The 20,876-nt window shown below is 36.3% G+C and overlaps 1 long non-coding RNA gene across 1 annotated transcript in view; it reads left to right on the top strand.

The window, feature by feature from the left end:
• Nucleotides 1-20,876, top strand: part of LOC131918892 (uncharacterized) — a 100,040-nt gene that overhangs the window by 22,112 nt on the left and 57,052 nt on the right. The window contains exon 2 of the long non-coding RNA XR_009381121.1: nt 15,894-15,939. This is a non-coding gene — a long non-coding RNA (uncharacterized LOC131918892). The remainder of the gene's footprint in view (nt 1-15,893; nt 15,940-20,876) is intronic.

Raw genomic sequence — 20,876 nt, 5'->3', positions numbered from 1 at the left:
CTGCCATCTCACTTCCTCTCTCCACCCAGGTACATCACTTCCTTTTTCTACCCAGATCTGTCACTTCCTGTCTGTACAGACATCCAGACCTCTATGGTTAATTAGTACTGGGATTTAAGGCATGTGCTACCATGCCTGGCTCTGTTCCCAGTGTTGCCTTGAACTCACAGAGATCCTCATGAATCTCTGCCTCCCGAATGCTAGGATTCTATGTTTAATACAGCTGCCCCTGATTTAGAACTAAAGTCCCAAAACTATAGTACGTGTTCAGAGCCAGTTCAAGTTCACTGAAATTGTGGTTTTTAATATATTTCAAAACATGAACATAACTCCTCCGATACTCTTATGTAGGAGCTTTATTTTGAGGTTTATCGGGTCATACATATGCATTTACATGAAATATAGAAGTTTAAAAACATCACATGAATTTTCCATTTTATGTATCACTTTCCATTTTAAGATATTTGCTTCATTTTTTTAAACTTTGTTGCATAGTTTAAAAGGCCAAGAATTTTAAAAGACTTAAGAAGATAGCGTATTATTTCTTGATTTATTTGTTGAACTATTTCTCTTTCTTTCTATCAGTTGGAGTCATAAGATACAAAAAGTAACAAGAGAAGTGGTGTGTAACTATTACATCTGTCTCTTCATGAGGATAATTGACAGTGATACTAACATCCTAGCAGTTGCCTGAGGCTCTGTCAAAGATTAATCTGTTGAAGGATAAACTGTCTTTAATACGTTGCTCTTTCACAATCTCTTAGATTTCTGTGATATTAAAACTCCTTCAAAGAACTCAGAGTGATTCACAGATGTTATATATTAATTCTCAAATTCCCTCCAAGGTCATAGCTAGGAAGAACTATTTCTTCTAAGTTTGTGAAAGAGTAATTCTAAACATAAAGCAGATATACTGGAGTGTTCAGACTATGAATCCTCAATATGAAATAAAAATCTTTTAATGTGGGGCTATGCAACAGGAAAAAGAGTTACGGTATAGTTGAAATTTTAACTACTATATGTAATCTGGTTTTAAAAGTCAGAGCCAGTCAGATGCTCCACAGGTAAAAGAACTTAACACTAAACTTGATCACCAGAGTTTAAGGCCCAGATACCACATTTATCTGACATTTCTATACTTTTTTTGATTGTCATAAAGATTAAACAGTATCTGTGCTGGATATTTTTATGTCAACTTGATAAAAGCTAGGTTCATCTGGGAGATGGAACATCAACTGAGAAAATGTTCCCACCAGATTTTCTTGATTAATAATTGATTTGGGAGAATCCAGTTCACAGTAGGTGGTGACACTCAAAGCAGACCAAGGAAAAATGGTAGAAGGAAGCCAGTAAGCACCATTCCTGCACAGCGTTTATCTCAGTTCCTGCCTCTTGGTTCCTGCCTTGAGTTCTTGACCTGACTTCCCTTGGAGATATATTGTAATCTGAGACTTATAAGCTAAAATAAATCCTTTCCTTCCCAAACTGGTTTCAGTGTTTCATCACACTAATAAAAACACTACCTAAGACAGAATCAAATTAGGTACTGAAATGTAAGGAACAGCTATTTAAGCCCTCTGGTGGGGATAACTGACTCCAGAAAGTTGTCATTTGATCAACATACTTAAAATGCATGCACATGTGTGAACACATAGGCACACACATATATAATAAATAATGTAAAATAATTTAAATCAAGTTAAATAATCATAATTGCTAATGTAATAAAAATACAAAACTATTTTGAATACTAATTTTAATTTTTAAACATATGCAAGTAATCTGAAACCTTTGAGTTTACCAAAATTTTCTGAAAGATTTTTTTCAGACATGTGAATCCTTTGTAGTTAATTCTTACTAATATATATCCCCAATCTAATAATATATTGTCATAGAAAATAAATTGTACTTATTTTTGTTAACTAAGCTTAAGGTCACCAGCAGACCACTAAAATGGTGGCACTGCTGACAATACCCAAGAACAGCTACTGGAGCTAAGCCCTGGCATGCCTCCACTAGGAAACAGAAGCCTAGCCTCCAGAATTTCTCTGAAACCTCATTACTCTGGAACTTAAATTATCAAAAGACCACAGCTTCCTCATTCTTCCCTAATGGATAGCCACCTCAGAAAAAGGAACATCTGACACCCACTAATATAACCCTAGGAAAAGGAACATCTAATACCCATTAATATAAACTGCTTTCAGTTATCATGAACATTCCCATCTCCTACCCAAAGTATCCTGCGATACTCATTTTTTTCAACTCAGCCTTGCTGCTGTTCTCTACTTTCTTGAGACAGCTCAGCAGTTTTTTCCCATTAAAATTTTTTTCTACCCAAAATGTGGTCTCATTCAATGATTTCACTGCATGTACTTACACTAAACTTGCTATATTTGTCTGTTTTTCAATGTGAAAGTCAAACTCATAGCCTTTCTAAGGACCAGACATACTAAAGATTATTACTTGACTTATCCCCAACCTAACCTATAAAATGGAAAAAAGAGCTCATTCACCTACACACTCACATGTGTGTGCTTTGTAAAATTATAAGAAATTAAAAACAATTTATAAATTTTTTATATAAAGACATCTTGTATGCTACCTACTGGTAAGACACACACTTTTCAATGTGAAAAATAAAAGCATCATTTTACAAGTCAGAATTCTTAGAATGGTGCAGGCTAGGTGTTAGCTGAACTATGAAACAATTTATCAAGTGACTTCTGAATGTCTTTGTTTCTCAACACTCACACACAGGTAATTAGGAGAAATGCAGCCAACTCGATGAAACACTTCTCTGCTTAGTGAATGTCCACTTCTGACATCCTTTCTGGTTTCATTTTTTCTTAGTCCCATGTTCCTATCGAAACTGGAAGAGAAGCCTCCACATCTTACTGTAGTGCCAGCCCCTTTATTTTGGAGTACTTGGAAGTTCCTGATTATTAATAAGCTATACCAATAAATAGATGGTAGTTATTGACCTATTCAGAGCCACAGAGTCATCATTTATCTTGTATCAGGCATATTTCTGTATTTTGTTTGCATTGGTGTTTTAAGATTTCATCTTAATATCCAATTTGGTACTCAAGAGTAAGATTTTTTTAATAATTTCCCTACAGATTTTATGCTTTAATGTGAAAACAATAAAGGAAAATACATCCTACTGATAACTCTCAGCAATACCATTTGTAATTTTATTTAACATATTAAATATCTTTATTTTCTTATAAAATATATTTGAATATCTGATGTCTTCTTAGAGTAGAAATCATTTTAAGGATAATAATCCTACTGAATACTTTTTTATTCCCAATATTGTTTAGCTTAATGAAATAGGGAAGATAAAGTTAGAGACAGACAGCCTATGTTTCAATACCTTTCATTAACTTTGTTATAATAAGAAAATAATTGAGAAATTCTGGATCCTAAATTTAAATCATTAAATCAAATGAGACTGAAGACCTCTTATGGAGGTTATGTGAAAATCAAGTACTTATGCCTGCATCTAGCAAAATGATATAGAGATTGTAACAAGAGACTAGAAGATTAGAAATTCTCTCTATGTAGGAATAAATGTATTTTCTTGAAGACATGGAGACATATTTTTGAGAAGCAGAAGGACAGTAGTACAGGCTTGTATTGTCATTATTGAAATGCTGAGTCACAGCAAAAGAATAACATCTCTATATGAAACCAGTAGTCCCTTCCTGTGGCAGAGCTCTGTTGCCTATTTATCACCAGGTGGTCTGTGGATTTGTTTATGCTAATTGAAAAAAGTGGAATGCCAAAGAACACTTTTAAGAGTTTTCCACATTTCTGTGGCTGTAGCTGGAGAGTTTTCTCTCTGGGTCCCGCCAAACCCCAGCAGTCCCATAGCCCACTTATAAAATAAACATGCCAACTCTTATATTACTTAAACTGCTGGGCCATTAGCTCAGGCCTATCATTGTCTAGCTCTTACTCTTATATTTAGCCCATTTCTATTAATCTATACTTTGCCACATGGCTTGTGGCTTACTGATACCTTACATCTTCTTTGTCCTGGCAGCGGCTCCAGGCCATCTCCTCCTCCGTCTTCCTGTTCCCTCAATTCTCCTTTCTATTAGTCCCGCCTATACTTCCTGTCTGGCTACTGGCCAATCAGTGTTTTATTTATAAAAAGCGATTCCCCTTTTCTTCTTTTTCAAAAAGGAAGGTTTTAACTTTAACATAGTAAATTTACATATAACAAAACAATTATCGAGCAAGAATTATAGTTACAATATTAAAGAAGATATCCTATCTATCTTATATTTGTGAGTTCAAGGTTTTATATCTAACTTATCTTTTATCATAACTAAGGAAAAATTGTAACTATCTAGCTTCAACTACATCAAAGACCTCAGAAGGATATAATATTACCTGAGAAACAGGAGAAGGATGCAAGCAACTTTTGGGAGTCTTGCAGGGTAGACAGAGACAGCTGACAGCCTGGACAGTCACCTAATGTTTCTTTGTAAAGTTGGGGCATCTGTCTTCAGCCCACAGGGCTAGAGTCTCTCGGTCATTTTTTTCAGTGTCCTGTAGAAGGTCTGGCAGTTTTCTCTGCAAAGCAGGAACCTGAAGGACCATTTTGCCAAGCAAAGTTCAGTGGTTACCTTTTTATGGGTCCTGCATGTCCAGTCGATCAAGCAGTCTAGGCAAGAACAGTTTTTTGCCCAAGTGGCTATTTTTGTCAAGAAGAAGATTGTAGAAGTAACCAACCATCTTATAAATAAGAAACACAGAGCCAATGTAAAGATAAAAGCCCGAGAGGTCAGAGCTAAGAGCCTTAGCCTTCTTGCTTCAGTGATCCTCTTTAGCCAAGAGAGACCTACTTCCTGTGGTTTGTCTTTATATAGACTTTCTGTTCTGCCTTCTCATTGGTTGTAAACTCAAACACATGACCTCCTCATCACTGCCTGTCTGTACAAACTTCCAGGTCTTCTATGGTTGGTATTGAAATTAAAGGCATGTGTCTCCAATGCTGGCTGTATCCTTGACCACACAGTGATCTACCTAGCTCTGCCTCCCAAGTGCTGGGATTAAAGGTATGCACCACCATCGCCCAGCTTTTACTATGGCTCTAATAGCTCTGACCCCCGGGCAACTTTATTTATTAATATACAAAAAAAATCACATTTCAGTACAAATAAAATATCACCATAGAAGATCAACTCCATTTGGAGTGTCTTCGATGCCCATCCTCCTCTCTGAAGTAAATCTGGTGCTGCCAGGAGCAGACATGTCTCACTGTCCAGAAAATCTAAATTTTTAAAACATTTTAAATGCCATATTCTGTAGGTCTTTGAAGTGTTTGAAGACTACCTATCTATCTGAAATATATCTATGTATACCTGGAAGACTTAACTAACATGGCTACAAGTATGATTATCATAGATGACTAATTATTAATCTATTTCTTAATTATCCATTACAATTTTAAATGATTTGTACAAACATAATACCTTAAACAAGAGTAGAAATATACACACAGTATAACAAAATTAACTTTAAATTTGTATCAATAAACTAAAATCTATACTAATGTAAAACATTTTAAACATGTTGTTATTCTTTAAAATAGGTTCAGCAATTTACCCTTTTATCCTATCATATCTATATCATATCCCCTTTTCTTCTTTAGAAATAAATTGTATTTATAATCAATCTGTTTTACATAAAAATATTGTTTTTTTTTCTGTCCCACACCAGAGGGTTCTTCTGATTTGGGACACAAGAATATCTTAACCTTTTTTTTTTTTTTTTTTTTTTTTAGCAATATGTCTGGGTTTAGAGAGGGAATGAGCCGATTCCATCTCCAAAGCCAGCTTGGTATATTTGAGAATTTGGGTGTAGCTTCTCTTACTACTTCCTGCTGGAGGGGGGTGCTGTATCTTATGGGGACAAAAAGAAAATTTTAGGATTATGGAGTAGTCTGTGAGAGTGTATCATCTAAGCCAGTTGCCTGAAACCATTCTGGTTGTTGGATCATCTGGGCCATGGTGTCATCAGAGACCTTTCAGGGGGTCTTGGCTGGTCAAACCTGATGTATCTTAATCTGGAACAAATCCATAGCCTCTGGCTTTCTGTGGAAACAAAAGCAGAGCCTCTTTTCCAAAGCAACATATCCTTACATCCAAATTTTGAAGTCAAGGTACCTTTAAAATATACATTTTGGCATAACTCAACAGCTTTTACAATCAAATGGTTTTTTTCAGTTAAGAATATCAAAGAGAACATAATCCAGAATCTCTGTGTGATACCCATCTTTACGTGGCTTATTACCTTTACTATTTCTTTAAAGACTTTATTTTTAAAAACTATCTATTTGTTTATATAACTGAATATATTGCTTTTTCTCTCTCTCTCAAGCCTACGTACATTTTTACATACATTATAAACTATTCCATCTGAATCAGTCTTATTGTGAACCTATTGCTTTAAACTGCAGCATTCTAAGACTGAAACAGCACTGTGGCTGCTGGCTCTGCCCACTTCAGCTTCCCAACATGGTGGTGGTACATTTTCCGCCAGCTCTGGGAGCCATCAACTCTCAGAAATAGTGGGTCTATGCTTCTATCAAAGCAGTGTGTAGCCCAGAAACCTCTTTTTGTTTTGTACTAGCAAAGGCTAAATCCACCATGCAGCTTAATGTGCCACTTGCAGAGGCCTCATTCCTGCCATACTGCAGGTCCAGCGTGCACACCAGGAACCCCCATAGTAGATAGTAGCTCAAACATGCAGGCTGCCGCTAACTTGAGAGAGACAACTAGGAACTGTTTTTAGCTCCGTTTTAGAATCTTTTTACCCAGGTTTTAGGTGGAAACTCTTGCCAACACGTTGGGCGCCATTTGTAGGTGGAGAGTTTTATCTCCAGTCCCGACAAACCCCGCCATGTAGCTTGCTTTAACATTTCAGAGTGCCATAAAGTAATTATGTACCTAAGTAAATCAATCCCACTGAAGATGTACAGCACAGAAACACTACAAACTGGCTACCTACTTGTAATAGAAATTAAATAATTTTAGTCTCAAAAGTCAACAGGACAAAATTTGCCATTAATTACAGGTTATATATTAATTACAGGTTTTTCCATAAATAATTTTAAAAAACAAAATTCCTGCACTACAATAGCTTAGTAATATATCTCAAGAAAAATTCAAAAATGTATCACATTTCATACAATTGCTCAACTTTGTTTTATATCATTCTCCTTAAACATGTACAAACATTTTTATTTTCTTTATGACTAATAGAGCACTGAATTTTTGACTAATTGAACCAATTCAACTTGACAAACTACATTCAAGTAACACTTAATAGCCATTGCATCAACAGTAAATCGATACTGATTAAGACACTGGCATTAAGTTGAACATTTTTGCCCTTTTCTGGTTTAGTAATGATGAAAATATCAATACTTGAATTTTAATGTCTAAGGGTTAAAATAAAAAATCACAATCTGTGCTCTTAGTCTTCTTTTGTTTTCTTCTCTTAGCCCCTTCTTCCTTGCTCCTCTCTCTTGGTCATCTCTTCCTCTCTTGTCCCTCCCCTTCATGGCCCAAGTCAGTCTACTGGCCATGTTACATCCACTACTTTCTCTCCCTGCTCCTTTTGTGCTCTCCCTTAAATCTACAATAAAAACTTCCCCTCAGCCACACCTTGGAGCAGTGATGTCGTTACTTTATACATCTGGTTCCAAAACCTCCTAGATGGGGCATACATGGAAACTTTTCTAAGGACTTTGCCTTCTAACTACACCAGATTGCTAATTTGACTGTTCTAAGGTATGTATGGATCAATTGCTTCTGCTAGCTTCTACGACCCATAATATTTGACTACAAATTCTATAGTCTGTCTCTTCAAACACTTCTTCCTCTGACTGACTATGCTTACCCACTCTGATTCTGGGCATCTCTCCATCTCTCTGGCTCATGGAGTCTGCTATACCATTCTGATTGTATGTCACATGAGAAGGCTCTGTCTCTACCTCTACCTGCTCTCTGCTTTCCAACTGGGTAAGTTTTTTCTCAGTCTCTCTAGCCCCTGAAGCCTGTTATGTCATCCTGAACACCCACCATGTGGGCATCACTGCTATCCCTCACCCTTAATTTGAACCCCCCTTTTCCTGAAAAACCTCTCCAGTCTGCTTCTTCAGTTGCTTTCTCCTTTAATTGTTGTACCCACTTGTTTATGTCTTCAGGTCCCTCATAGAGTTTCCTTCCTTCCCCTAGGAGCTGCCTGCTAAGACTTTCCATATGCTTCTAGGTCACTATGATATTATAATATTCCTTCTGTTGGAATTCCTGCTTGTGATCCTTGTCTCTCACTGTGGCCTTGTTTTCCTCTGTCTCTCACCTCCCTTTTGGAGCTTATTAGAATGCTTTTTCTTCTGGAGTTCCCTTTGCAATCCTTTCTTGTTCCCTCCTCAAACACATTAAAGCCTTTCCTTAAAGCCTCACTGTTTTACTACAAACACCTTGCTCAATGTCTAAAGATGGCCCACTTGGTTTTCAAATTTTCTCATATGGTAAAAACTTCTGCCACTGCACAAACATATGATCACCAAATTTATTATATCTAAATTTCTCTGTTCTATAACACCAATATATCACATTGCTAAACGTGTTATAGTTCCCACACTTGAAAATCTTTTATCTCTATGGTTTTGTTGCTCTATGCTCTCAAAAAAAACATTCTCTTAAGACCATCAAGTAGCTCTATCATGTAGGACTTAGACCCAGGGGCACAATGTGTGCCCCATTCCCTTACCAATTACAGCCCCAGTCGCAGGCCAGCTGGCAAGGCCTCTGCAGGCAAGCCTGACCCTCACCCCCCAATCAGACCTTGTAATCTAAAACCCCCACTCTCTCCCTCAAACCCACCCATTTGCTGAGACTGCAGCTGTTCCCTAAGACACAGACTCTGCCAGATCGGATTGAACCAAGAGGTGAGCTACTGTTCTCTCAGCCAGTAACCCAAGCCTCTAGGCCCTAGGCCCAGGGGCACAACTGTGTCCCCATACCATCACACGTTGCAGCCCCAGTTGCAGGCAAGAGTCCTGAGGGCAGGCTTTTCCATTACCCCTACTGTACCCTGCAATCTACAAGTTTGCACTCTGGTTCCTAAAACCAGCCATCCCCCATGACACCCCAGTAGCTCCCTGAGACACAAACACCACCAGGGCTGTTTGGATCAAGAATTGCTCCCTGAGACACAGATACCTTTTGCACCAATTGAAGCAAGATATGGGTAGATGCCAGTGCAAAAATACATACAACAACATAAAGAACAATATGGCATCACCAGAACTTAGTTGTTCTTCTACAGCAAGATCTGATCATCACAGCATAGAAGAAGCAGAAGAAAATGACCTTAAAAATGACTTTATATAGATGATAGAGGCCTTTAAATGGAAAGGAAAAGTTCCCTTAATGAAGTCAAGGAAAAGACAAACAGAAAATTGGAAGAAATAAATAAATCCTTTAAATAAAATCAAGACAACCAAGAAAAAGCAATCAAACGGTGAAGAAAACAGTTCCAGACTTGAAAATTAAATTAAAGGCAATAAAGAAGACAAAATCTGAGATAATGCTGGAAATTGAAAATCTGAGTAATTGAACAGGAACTACATATGAAAGCATGACCAACCGAATGTAGGAGATGGAAGAGAAAATCTTTGGCATTGAAGATATGATAGAGGAAATAGATTCATGGGTCAAAGAAAACATTAAAGGCAACAAAATAATAACACAGAACATCCAGGAAATTAGGGACACCATGAAAGACCAAACCTAAGAATAATACGAAAAGAAGAAGAATACCAGCTGAAAAACACAAAAAAAAATATATATTCAATAAAACTATAAAAGAAAACTTTCTCAACCTAAAGAAGGAAATGTCTATGAAGATACAAGAAGCTTAAAGCACACCAAATAGATTGGACACCAAAATAAAGAAAAATGTTCACTTGCCACATAATAAAAAGAATACTAAGAGCTGCAAAGGAAAAAATCCAAATAACATATAAAAGCAGACCTATCAGAATAACACCTGACTTCTCAATGGAGACTCTGAAAGGCAGAAGGTCCTGGACAGATATTATATAGTCACTAAGAGACCATGGATGCCAGCCCAGACTATTATACCCAGCAAAACTCCCAATCACCATAGACAGAGTAAACAAGATCTTCCATGAAAAAAGAGATTTTAACAATAGCTATCTACAAATTTAGCCCTACTGAAAGCATTACAAGGAAAAATCCAATAAGGAAGTTAGATGCACCCATGAAAACACAGGCAATAGATAATCCCACATAAACAAATCCTAAAGAAATGAAATACACACACAATACTACCAAAAGAATAACAGGAATTAACAATCACTGGTCATTAATATCCCTTAATATCAATTGACTCAATTCACCTATAAAAAGACACAGGTAAACAGAAAAGATTTGTAAACAGGATTCATGCTTCTGCAGCATACAAGAAACATTCAACTTCAAAGACAGACACTGCCTCAGAGTAAAAGGTTGAGAGAAGACTTTCCAATCAAATGGACTTAAGAAGCAAGCTGATGTAGCTATCCTAATAGCTAACAAAATAGACTTAGTAAAATTAATCAAAAGAGATTGAGAAGACATTATATATTCATCACATGAAAAATCCAACAAGATGAAGTCTCAATTCTGAACATTTATGCTCCAAATTCAAGGACACCTTCATATGTAAAAGAACCATTACTAAAGCTTAAATTGCACATCAAAGCCTACACACCAATAGTGAGAGACTTCAACACACCACTCTCACCAGTGGACAAATCTGCCAGACAGAAACTTAACAGAGAAACAAGGGAACTAACAATGTTATAACTCAAATGGACTTAATAGATATCTACAGAACATTCAACTCAAACACAAAAGAATATCTTCTTCTCAGCACACTATATAACCTTCTCTTAATTTGACCACATACTGGGTCACAAAGCAAATCTCAACAGAGACAAAAAAATTAAAATAACTTTCTGTGTTGTATCAGACCACCAAGGCTTAGAGTAAGAATTCCACAACAACATGAATTACAGAAAGCCTACAAACTCATAGAAACTGAATAATGCTCAATTGAATCACCACTGGATCAAGGAAGAAATAAAGAAAGAAATTAAAGATTTCCTAGAATTCAATGAAAATGGCTGTACAACAACATAGCCAAATTTATGGGACACTATGAAAGCAATATTAAGAGAGACGTTCATAGCTATAAATGCCTACATAAAGAAGTTGAATAAATCTCACACTATAGTGACTTAATACCACACCTGAAAGCTCAAGAACAAAAAGAAGCAAATTCATCCAGGAGGAGTAGATGCCAGGAAATAACCAAATTGAGGGCTGAGATCAATAAAAGAGAAACAAAGAGAACAATACAAAGAATCAATGAAACAAAGAGTTGGTTCTTTGAGAAAATCAACAAGACAGACAAACCCTTATCCAAACAAACCAAAAGGCAGAGAGAGAGAGAGAGAATATTCAAATTAACAAAAGCAGAAACAAAAAGGGATATATATATATATATATATATATATATATATATATATATATATATATATATATATGCAAGGAAGGAGAAAATCCAGAGAATAATCAGGTCATATTTCAAAATCATGTACTCCACAAAATTGGAAAATCTAAAAGAAATAGAAAATTTTCTGTATAGGTACCATTTATGAAAATTAAATCAAGAAAGATAAACAATTTAAATAGACAGATAACCCCTATGAAAACAGAAGTAGTCATTAAAATTCTCCCAACAACAACAACAAAAAATGCCTAGAGCCAGGTGGTTTCAGTGAAGAATTCTACCAGAATTTCAAAGAAGAGCTAATACCAATACTTTTCAAATGATTCCACACAAAGGAAACAGAAGAAACATTGCCAAACTCTTTCTATGAAGCTACAATTATCCTGATACCCAAACCACACAAAGATGCAACAAAAACAGAGAATTACAAATCAATCTTCCTCAGGAACATTAATGCAAAAATACTCAATAAAATACTGGTAAACTGAATCCAAGAACACAACACACACACACAAAAAAATCATCCACCATAATGGCTTCATTCCAGAGATGTAGAGATCATTCAACATATGAAAACCTGTCAATGTAGTTTACCATATAAACAAACTGAAAACAAAAACAAAATCATCTCATTATATGCTGAAAAATCTAAGACCTCTTCATGATAAAGGTCTTGGGGAAATAAGGAATGCAAGGAACATACCTAAATATAATAAAGGCAATTTACAGCAAGCTGAAAACTGACATCAAATTAAATGCAGAGAAACTCAAAGTGCTAACACTAAAATCAGAAACAAGACAAGGCTGTCCACTTTCTTTATATCTATTCAGTGTAGTACTTGAAGTTCTAGCTAGAGCAGTAAGACAACAAGAGGACATCAAACGGATACAAATTGGAAAGGAAGAACTCAAGCTTTCTATTTACAGATGACATGATAGTATACATAAGTTACCCCAAAACTTCTTCCAGGGAACTCCTTCAGCTGATAAACAACATCAGTAATGGGACAAGATACAAGATAAATGAAAAAAAATCAGTAGCCCTCCTATACACAAATGAAAAAAGGACTGAGAAAGAAATCGGAGAAACAACACCCTTTACAATAGCTACTTCATGTCTGTGATGAAAGAAATTGAAGAAGATATCAGAAAATGGAAAGATCTCTCATGCTCATGGATAGGTAGAAACAACATAATAAAAATGGCAATCTTACCAAAAGCAATCTACAGATTCAATGCAATCCCCATCAAAATCTCAACACAATTCTTCACAGACCTCAAAAGAACAATGATCAATTTCATATGGAAAACAAAAAAACCCAGGATAGTTAAAACAATCCTTTATAATAAAGAAACTTCTGGAGGCATCACTATCCCTGACCTTAAGCAATACTATAGAACTATTTTAATAAACAGGTTGGTATTGGCATAAAAGCTGACATGTGGACCAATGGAATTGAATTGAAGACCCTGACATTATTCCACACACCTATGAATATCTGATTTTTGACAAAGAAGCCAAAACTGTACAATGGAAAAAAGAAAGCATCTTCAACAAATGATCCTGGCATAACTGGATATCAACATGTAGAAGAATAGAAATAGTTTCATATCTACCACCATGCAGAAAACTCAAGAACAAGTGGATCAAAGACCTCAACATAAATCCACCTACACTTAACCTGTTAGAAGAGAAAGTAGGAAGTAGCCTAGAATGCATTGGCACAGGAGATCACTTCCTAAATATAACACTAGTAGCACAGACACTGAGAGCAACAATTAATAAATGGGACCTCCTGAAACTGAGAAGCTTCTGTATGGCAAAGGACATAGTAAATTGACATCTTACAGAATGTGAAAAGATCATCACCAACCCCACATCTGACAGAAGGCTGATCTTCAAAATACATAAAGAACACAAGAAACTATACATTAAAATACCAAAAAAATCCAATTTAAAAATGGGCTACAGAAATAAACAGAAAATTCTCCTCAGAAGAATTTCAAATGGCCAAAAGACATTTAAGGAATTGCTCAACATCTTTAGTCATCAGGGAAATGCAAATCAAATTGACTCTGAGATACCATCTCATACATATCAGAATGGCTAAGATCAAAAACACTGAAGACAGCTTATGTTGGAGAAAATGTGGAGCAATGGGAACACTCCTCCACTGTTGGTGGGAGTACAAACTTGTACAGCCATTTTGGAAATCAGTATGGTGGTTTCTCAGAAAGTTAGGAATCAGTCTCCCTCAAGACCAAATGATACTACTATTGGGCATATACCCAAGGCATGCTCAATCATAGCACAAGAACACTTGCTGAGCTATGTTTATAACAGCATTATTTGTAATAACCATAACCTGGAAACAACCTAGATGAACCTCAACTGAAGAAAACGTGGTAAATTTATATAACGGAGTATTACACAGGGGTAAAAATACAATGGCATCATAAAATTTGCAGGCAAATGGATAGAACTAGAAAATATTCTTAGTGAGGTAATTCAGACTCAGAAAGACAAACATGGTATGTACTCACTCATAAGTAGATAGTAGATGTAAAGCGAAGGACAATCATACTACAACCCACAGCTCCAGAGAAGCTAGGAAACAAGGAGGACCTTAAGAGAGACACATGGATCACAGTGAGAATGGGAAACAGGAGATCTCCTTGACAAAACTGGGGATGAAGTGGGGCAATAGAGCAGAGGGAATGGAGGATGAGAACATGAAGGAATGAGGTAGTCAAACTGGGGGAGGAATGGAGTTGGAGTTCAGTGAAAGAGGTATCTTGATAGTGGGAGACATTACGGGGTAAGAGCGAAACCTGATGCTAGGGAAATTCCCAGGAACCCACAAGAACGAACCCAGATTAGACTACTGGCAGTGGTGTAGAGGGTGCCTGAACTGGCCTGCCTTGGTAATCAGATTGGTAAATACCCTAACTCTCATTCTAGAGCCTCTATCCAGTAACTGATGGAAGCAGATGCAGAGATCCCCTGCCAAGCACCAAGCTGAGCTCAGGGAGTCAAGTCAAAAAGAAGGAAGAGGGATTATATGAGTTAGAGGAGTCAAGATCATGACTGGGAAAGAAATCTGCAGAGACAACTGAAACAAGCTTGTAGGAACTCACAAACTTTAGACTAACAGCTCTCCAAATAGGATGGGATCAGACCTCTGCATACAGGAGACAGTTGTGTAGCTTCCTCTGTTTGAGGGGCCCCTGGCAGTGGAATCAGAAACTAACCCTCATGCATGAACTGACTTTCTAGTGCACATTATGTATGGTGGGATGCCTTGCTTACCCTTGATGCAAAGGGGAGGGTCTTAGTCCTATTTGAACTGAATGTACCAAGCTTTGCTAAATCCCCATGGGAAAGCTTATTATTTTGGAGGAGAGGATGGGTGATACATCAATAGGGGAAGGCTGAGGAGTAGCAGGAGGAGGGATGAGAGGGAGATCTGTGGTTGGTATGCAAAATTAATAAAAAAATTTTAAGATAAGAAAAAGATTATCATGTAAACTCTTTTTCTTGGGATTTTTAAGTTCATTAGGTACAGTTAAAAATTTTGTAAAATTTGAATAAAAAATTAGCTTAAATAAAACTTGTAACAAAATAGTTTTTAGATATATAAATTGGCCATCTTTATTTGCTACAACATACTATATGTGTAATTTAACTCTTGTTTAGAAAAATAGATAAATACAGCATACTGTACACATAACTTAGATTCAACTCTTGTTATGGGAAATAGATGTTTTTAAATAAGAACTATGTGGTTTACTTCTGTCTTGGCTGATGACCTCAACAGGATGGAATCAACATGTAGCAGGCAGCCACTCGGGTTAATAAAAAAAGAGTAGATGTAAATTTACCACCATCTTGATTAAGATGACCATTTGATATTAAACAAGGCAATAATCATAAAACTTATTAGTTCTGCTAAGCCCACTGCTCATCATTGGATACAGCATGTCTCCACAGTATTTTGGATTAAGATGAATTTTTTTTTATGAGGATGAATTTCTAAGGTCATAAAGATCTACTCAGGTTAACAGAAACTGATTTTAAAATATATATCTAACCACTTATGTCTAACTATTCAATAACTGGCTTCTAGAAAATTTTAGAAAAAAATAACATGTTTAATGTATAATGATTGTCTTGTCAATGAGCTTTATAAATTATGAAAGTTGTAATGCTCTATTCAGATTAACAAAAGCTGACTTAGAGATTTACATCTAACCACTTCTGTCTTTACCCACTATGTTCAACACAGGTATCTAGAAAATCTTCAATAAAGAACAACCTGTTTGATAAATAAGGTATGTTTTACAAATAAGGTTTATAAATTACTAAGGTCTCTTCAGGCTAGCAGAAACTCACTTGACAATATTTGTCTAACTTCTAAATCTTTCCTAACCTTGTTAAGCTTTAGCTATTTGGATGAACTAAGTCTACATAAAAACAACATATTCTATAATGATGCACTAGGAAACGATCAGGAAATTAAAATTTCCAGTCTCTCTGTGAACTGAATTTATCGTTTAAAGTTCTATTTTGATGGTATAGGGTCTTCAGTTAAATTTTCAAGTCAAATTTTTAAGGTTCAACTGTAGGCAGAGTCTTTCTGTGTTTTGGCAGTCACTCCCAAAGAACCATTCAGAAACTTATTATGAATTATAAATGATCAGCTGAAAGCCCAGGCTTGCTACTAGCTAACTCTTACATTTTAAATTAACTCATTTATTTTAATCTACATTCTGCCACATGGCATTTTCTCTCTTCATCTTGTACCTCCTATTTTCTCTCCATGTCTGGATAGCAAACCCCCGGACTCCACCCTTCTTCCCAGTGTCCTTAGTCTGGTTTTCCCACCAAACCTTATGTTGTCCAGCTATTGGACAGTCTGTGTCTTTATCAAACCAATCACAGCAATATATATTACACAGTGTAAAGGAATATTCCAGGTTTCCTCTTTTTGACTCATTAACAAGGAGTATTTTAAATTTAACATAACAAAATTACACACAACAAATAAAGTTATCAAGTAAGAATTACAGTTACAATAGCCAGCCCATTCATATTTGGCAAACTTAGAGAAAATACCCTATTAGTTATCTTACTTTGTGAGTCTCAAGTTTTATACCTAATATACATTTTATCATAATTAAGGAAAACTTTCATACCACTATCAAGTCTTCAACTCCGTCAATGACCACAGAAGGATGAAATGTTAATTAACAACACGGACATCTTGCTGCCTAGACTGTGAGCCAAATTCTCCAATATTAGGACATCCATCTTTTGTCTACAGGCCTAGCATTTTCTGACAGACTTTTCTTAGAAGCAGGGAATTTTGAAGGGCTTTCCTACCATGTCTTGACAAAGTTTGTCATTTGCTTTCTTTTTCATCCTGCTGGTCCAGTTTGCATAGTGTACTGTCAACAATTGAGGCAAGGGCAGATCTTTGCCCAAATGACTACTTTTTGCCATAAAGAAAGCAAACTCCATGCGGAGGTTCTTCAATGCTCATTATCTCCTCTGAATTAAATTGATGCTGCCAGGATCAGACATGCCTCACTGCCAAGAAAAGTCTTATGTCATTAAAACCTTGTAAATGCCATATTCTGTAGTTCTTCTAAGTGTTTGGAGACCATCTCTCTATCTAAACATATGTTTGTCCTTGAAAACATGCCTAATATGACTACAAGGTGATTACTATAGATGACTAACTACTAAGCTGTATTTCTTAATTACACATTATATTATTAAATGAAATGCATAAGCATAATACCCCAAACAAGAATAGAAAGATACATACAGTATAACAAAATTAACCTTATACTTGTATCAATAAACCAAAATCCGTACCAATGTAAAATATTTTTATTATAACAGTTGTTTTTGGAAATGGATTCAATAATCTATCCTTTTTTTCTGTCATTCCTATATCATATCCCCCTTTTTTTCTTTAGAAAGGAAACTTTGAATTTTAACTATTTTGTTCACTTTCTTTTTCTTTCTTTCTTTCTTTCTTTCTTTCTTTCTTTCTTTCTTTCTTTCTTTCTTTCTTTCTACTAAGGTGAATAACAACTTGTAACCAACCTCCATTAAATGATAAGCTTCCATAGTCCATCTTTTGAGAATGTGGGTGTTGTTGTTTAGACTACACCCTGCTGTTTGTGGGCACAGGTATCTTTGAGGAAATCTTGAAAAAATCAGAGTAATTGTTAGGTCTTGGCTGGAGTAGTTTGTGAGGCTGGACCATCTCAGGCAGTAGTCTTGAAATTGTTCTGGTTGAAGAACTTACAAACTGCAATGAAGGAATTTTGAGATGCTGGATCACCTGGCAATTTGTTTTCATTAGTGTCTGGTCCTCTTGCATTGAAAATACATAAACTTTTTAAAGGTAAAAATGCATATATGCATGAGTACAACTGTAGACTGTGTGTTATACACAAATCAGACAAAGATAATCTTATTGTTTTATGTTTGAGTGGGTAAAATATACATTATGTGTCTTGTAGTTCTTCTAGGTTTACGTTTTTATGTTTGTATTCGGGATTTTCATGGCTCTTCCCCAATCAAACCTGATCTATGTCAATCTAGAATATTTGCAGCTTCTCATTTCATGTGGAAATAAAAGCATAACTTGTTCCCCAAAGTAACATACCTTTTGACTTCCATTTTGAACTCAAGACATTTTTAAAATATATAGTTTGGTTTAATCTTGTAGCTTTTATAATCCAGTGGCTCTTAGCAGCCAAATATTTAGACAGAACAATAACACAGGTTCCAGACTCTCTGTGTGTTTTCCATCCTGATGTGGTGATTTTTAAATATTATTTTCTCTCTTTTTAAGGACTTCATTATCTTAAATAAATATGTATAATATATTTATATATTACATACAATTGTCCATACCATTTTTCTTTTTTTTCTCAAACCTTTGCACATTTTTAAACACATTGCAAACCGTTTAGAAGCTATTTTTGTCTGGATCTGTCTTTACTAAGCATTTGTTTTGTTTTTTGATTACTTGAGACAAATCTTAAACTGCTGTATTAGTTGTCAGCATGGGCAGGCTTAGTACATGGCATCAGTGGCTGGCTACTCTCTGCTTGGTTCCCTGAGAGCTTAGCATCATTGTGGGTGTACTAGAGGGAACCATGTTTACTGCTCAACCTTTTAGAAGTTGTTGGGTCCATGCTCTCACTCAGTAGCATGCTGCCTGGTGCTCATAAACCCCATTTAAGTGTTTGGTAGCAGGACCTCGTAAGAGAGCCAAGCTTGTGTTTGTCACTAACGCCAAGCCAAGGAAGTTGCCTCTTAAAGAGGCTGTGCCTCTTTTTGTCACTGCTTTTGCACTTATCCAGGAAAAGGTGGTTATCAGGAAGCTGTGTCGGGCTCCATTTTTATGTGCTTAGAATCTTCTTTTAAACTTTGTAGGTCTTATGTGGAAAGTCTGGCCCCATGTTAGAAGGTCATTTGTAGGGAGAGTTTTTCATCAGGACCAGGATCAGCTCTGTTCTACCAGATATTTCCCAATAACCACTCGGAGGATTATTATTAATTATAAATATTCAGCTGATAGCTCAGGCTTCTTACTAGTTAACCCATATTTTTAAATTAACCCATATTTTTATCTACCCCCTGCCACATGGCTGTACCTTCTTTTAACATGACACTTCCATCTTACTTCTTTCTGTGTCTCTCCTGACTCCTGAGACTGTCTTCTTCCCAGCATTTTTTGTGTGTTGCTTTCCTGCCTATACTTCCTTGCCTAGCTACCAGCCCATTTGATATTGTAATAAACCATTCAGAAGGTACCTTGGCAAAGACACATCTTCGCAGTGTACAAAAAGATTATTCCATAACACAATCCAGTTTTCAACTTCACAGCTTCACACAATGGCCTCTCTAGGCCTCCTTTCAGGGACATTTCTGACACAGTGGCTTTATTCCATGACTCCTTTTTTATATTCTTAACTCTAAATCTAGAACTTCATTTCCAAATCAGCTAAGTTCTGCTGCTGGCTGGGGCTGGAATATGGCTCCATGATGCAATTATAACTTCACCAGCTTTCTGTCTTTCACTGCCTAAGCTTGGCTGTCCTGAAATTTGCTCTATAGGCCAGGCTAGCCTCAAACTCAGAGATCAGCCAGATTCTGCCTTTCCAGTGCTGTAATTAATGGCATGCCTCACCACACCTAGCTCTAAACTTTTCTTTAGTTTCTTTCCATAAGTTGGAAAATTAGCTGGGTGGGACCTTGCCCTACGGTTACCACTCTTGTTATTCCATTTATTAATCCAATTATCTCCATTAAAACAGGATTTAGCTTCATTCTCCTCCCTTTTGCTTTTTTTCTTTCCAAATTTACATTTTGTAATTTACCCTGCTTGGTGTGCTCCTTCTCATTATAAATCTTCATTAGCGTTAGCACTAGTATCCACATGACAGAGTCTGTATGAGGCTGTTTTGAGATTTCCTCTGCCAAGGGAATTAAACTAAAATTCTTCACTTTAGCCTCAAGCAGACACTTCAGTTAAGGGCAAAAGGCAGCCACTTTCTTCACCAAAATATCCCTAAACCAGTCTGTAGGCCACACACTAACATTCTGCTATTCTGAAACATCCTGATTTCCAAAGTTCATCAAATCACATTCAGCACTACTGTCTTCCATGCTCCTACTATACCCTTCTGGGGACTTTGAAGGAGTTAAAGGCTAAATAATTAAACCTATAGATTTCCATAGTTATGATAACTAAATTAGCTATAGAATTTTCACATCACAAAGGTAAGATAGACAATACAGAATTTTCTCTAATTTTGCCAAACATAAATGGACTAGATATTATAACAGTAATTCTTACTTGATAATTTGTTATTTTTTTGTATATAATTTTACTATGTTAAAGTTAAAACCTTCCTTCTTAATTAGACAAAAAGTAGGAAATGTGGCATATCCCTTTTTTTTTTTTTTTTTTTTTTTTTTTTTTTTTTTTTTTGGTTTTTCGAGGCAGGGTTTCTCTGTGTAGCTTTGCGCCTTTACTGGAACTCACTTGGTAGTCCAGGCTGGCCTCGAACTCACAGAGATCCGCCTGGCTCTGCCTCCCGAGTGCTGGGATTAAAGGAGTGCGCCACCACCGCCCGGCGGCATATCCCTTTATACTGTGTAAATATATGTCACTCTGACTGGTTTGATGAAGAGGCAGACTGGATAATAGCTGAACAGAGTAAGGTTAGGTGGGAAAACC

Source organism: Peromyscus eremicus, chromosome 8b (genome assembly GCF_949786415.1).
Source record: "Peromyscus eremicus chromosome 8b, PerEre_H2_v1, whole genome shotgun sequence".
NCBI classification, from domain to species: domain Eukaryota; kingdom Metazoa; phylum Chordata; class Mammalia; order Rodentia; family Cricetidae; genus Peromyscus; species Peromyscus eremicus.
This window is presented reverse-complemented; position numbering and strand designations above follow the sequence as displayed.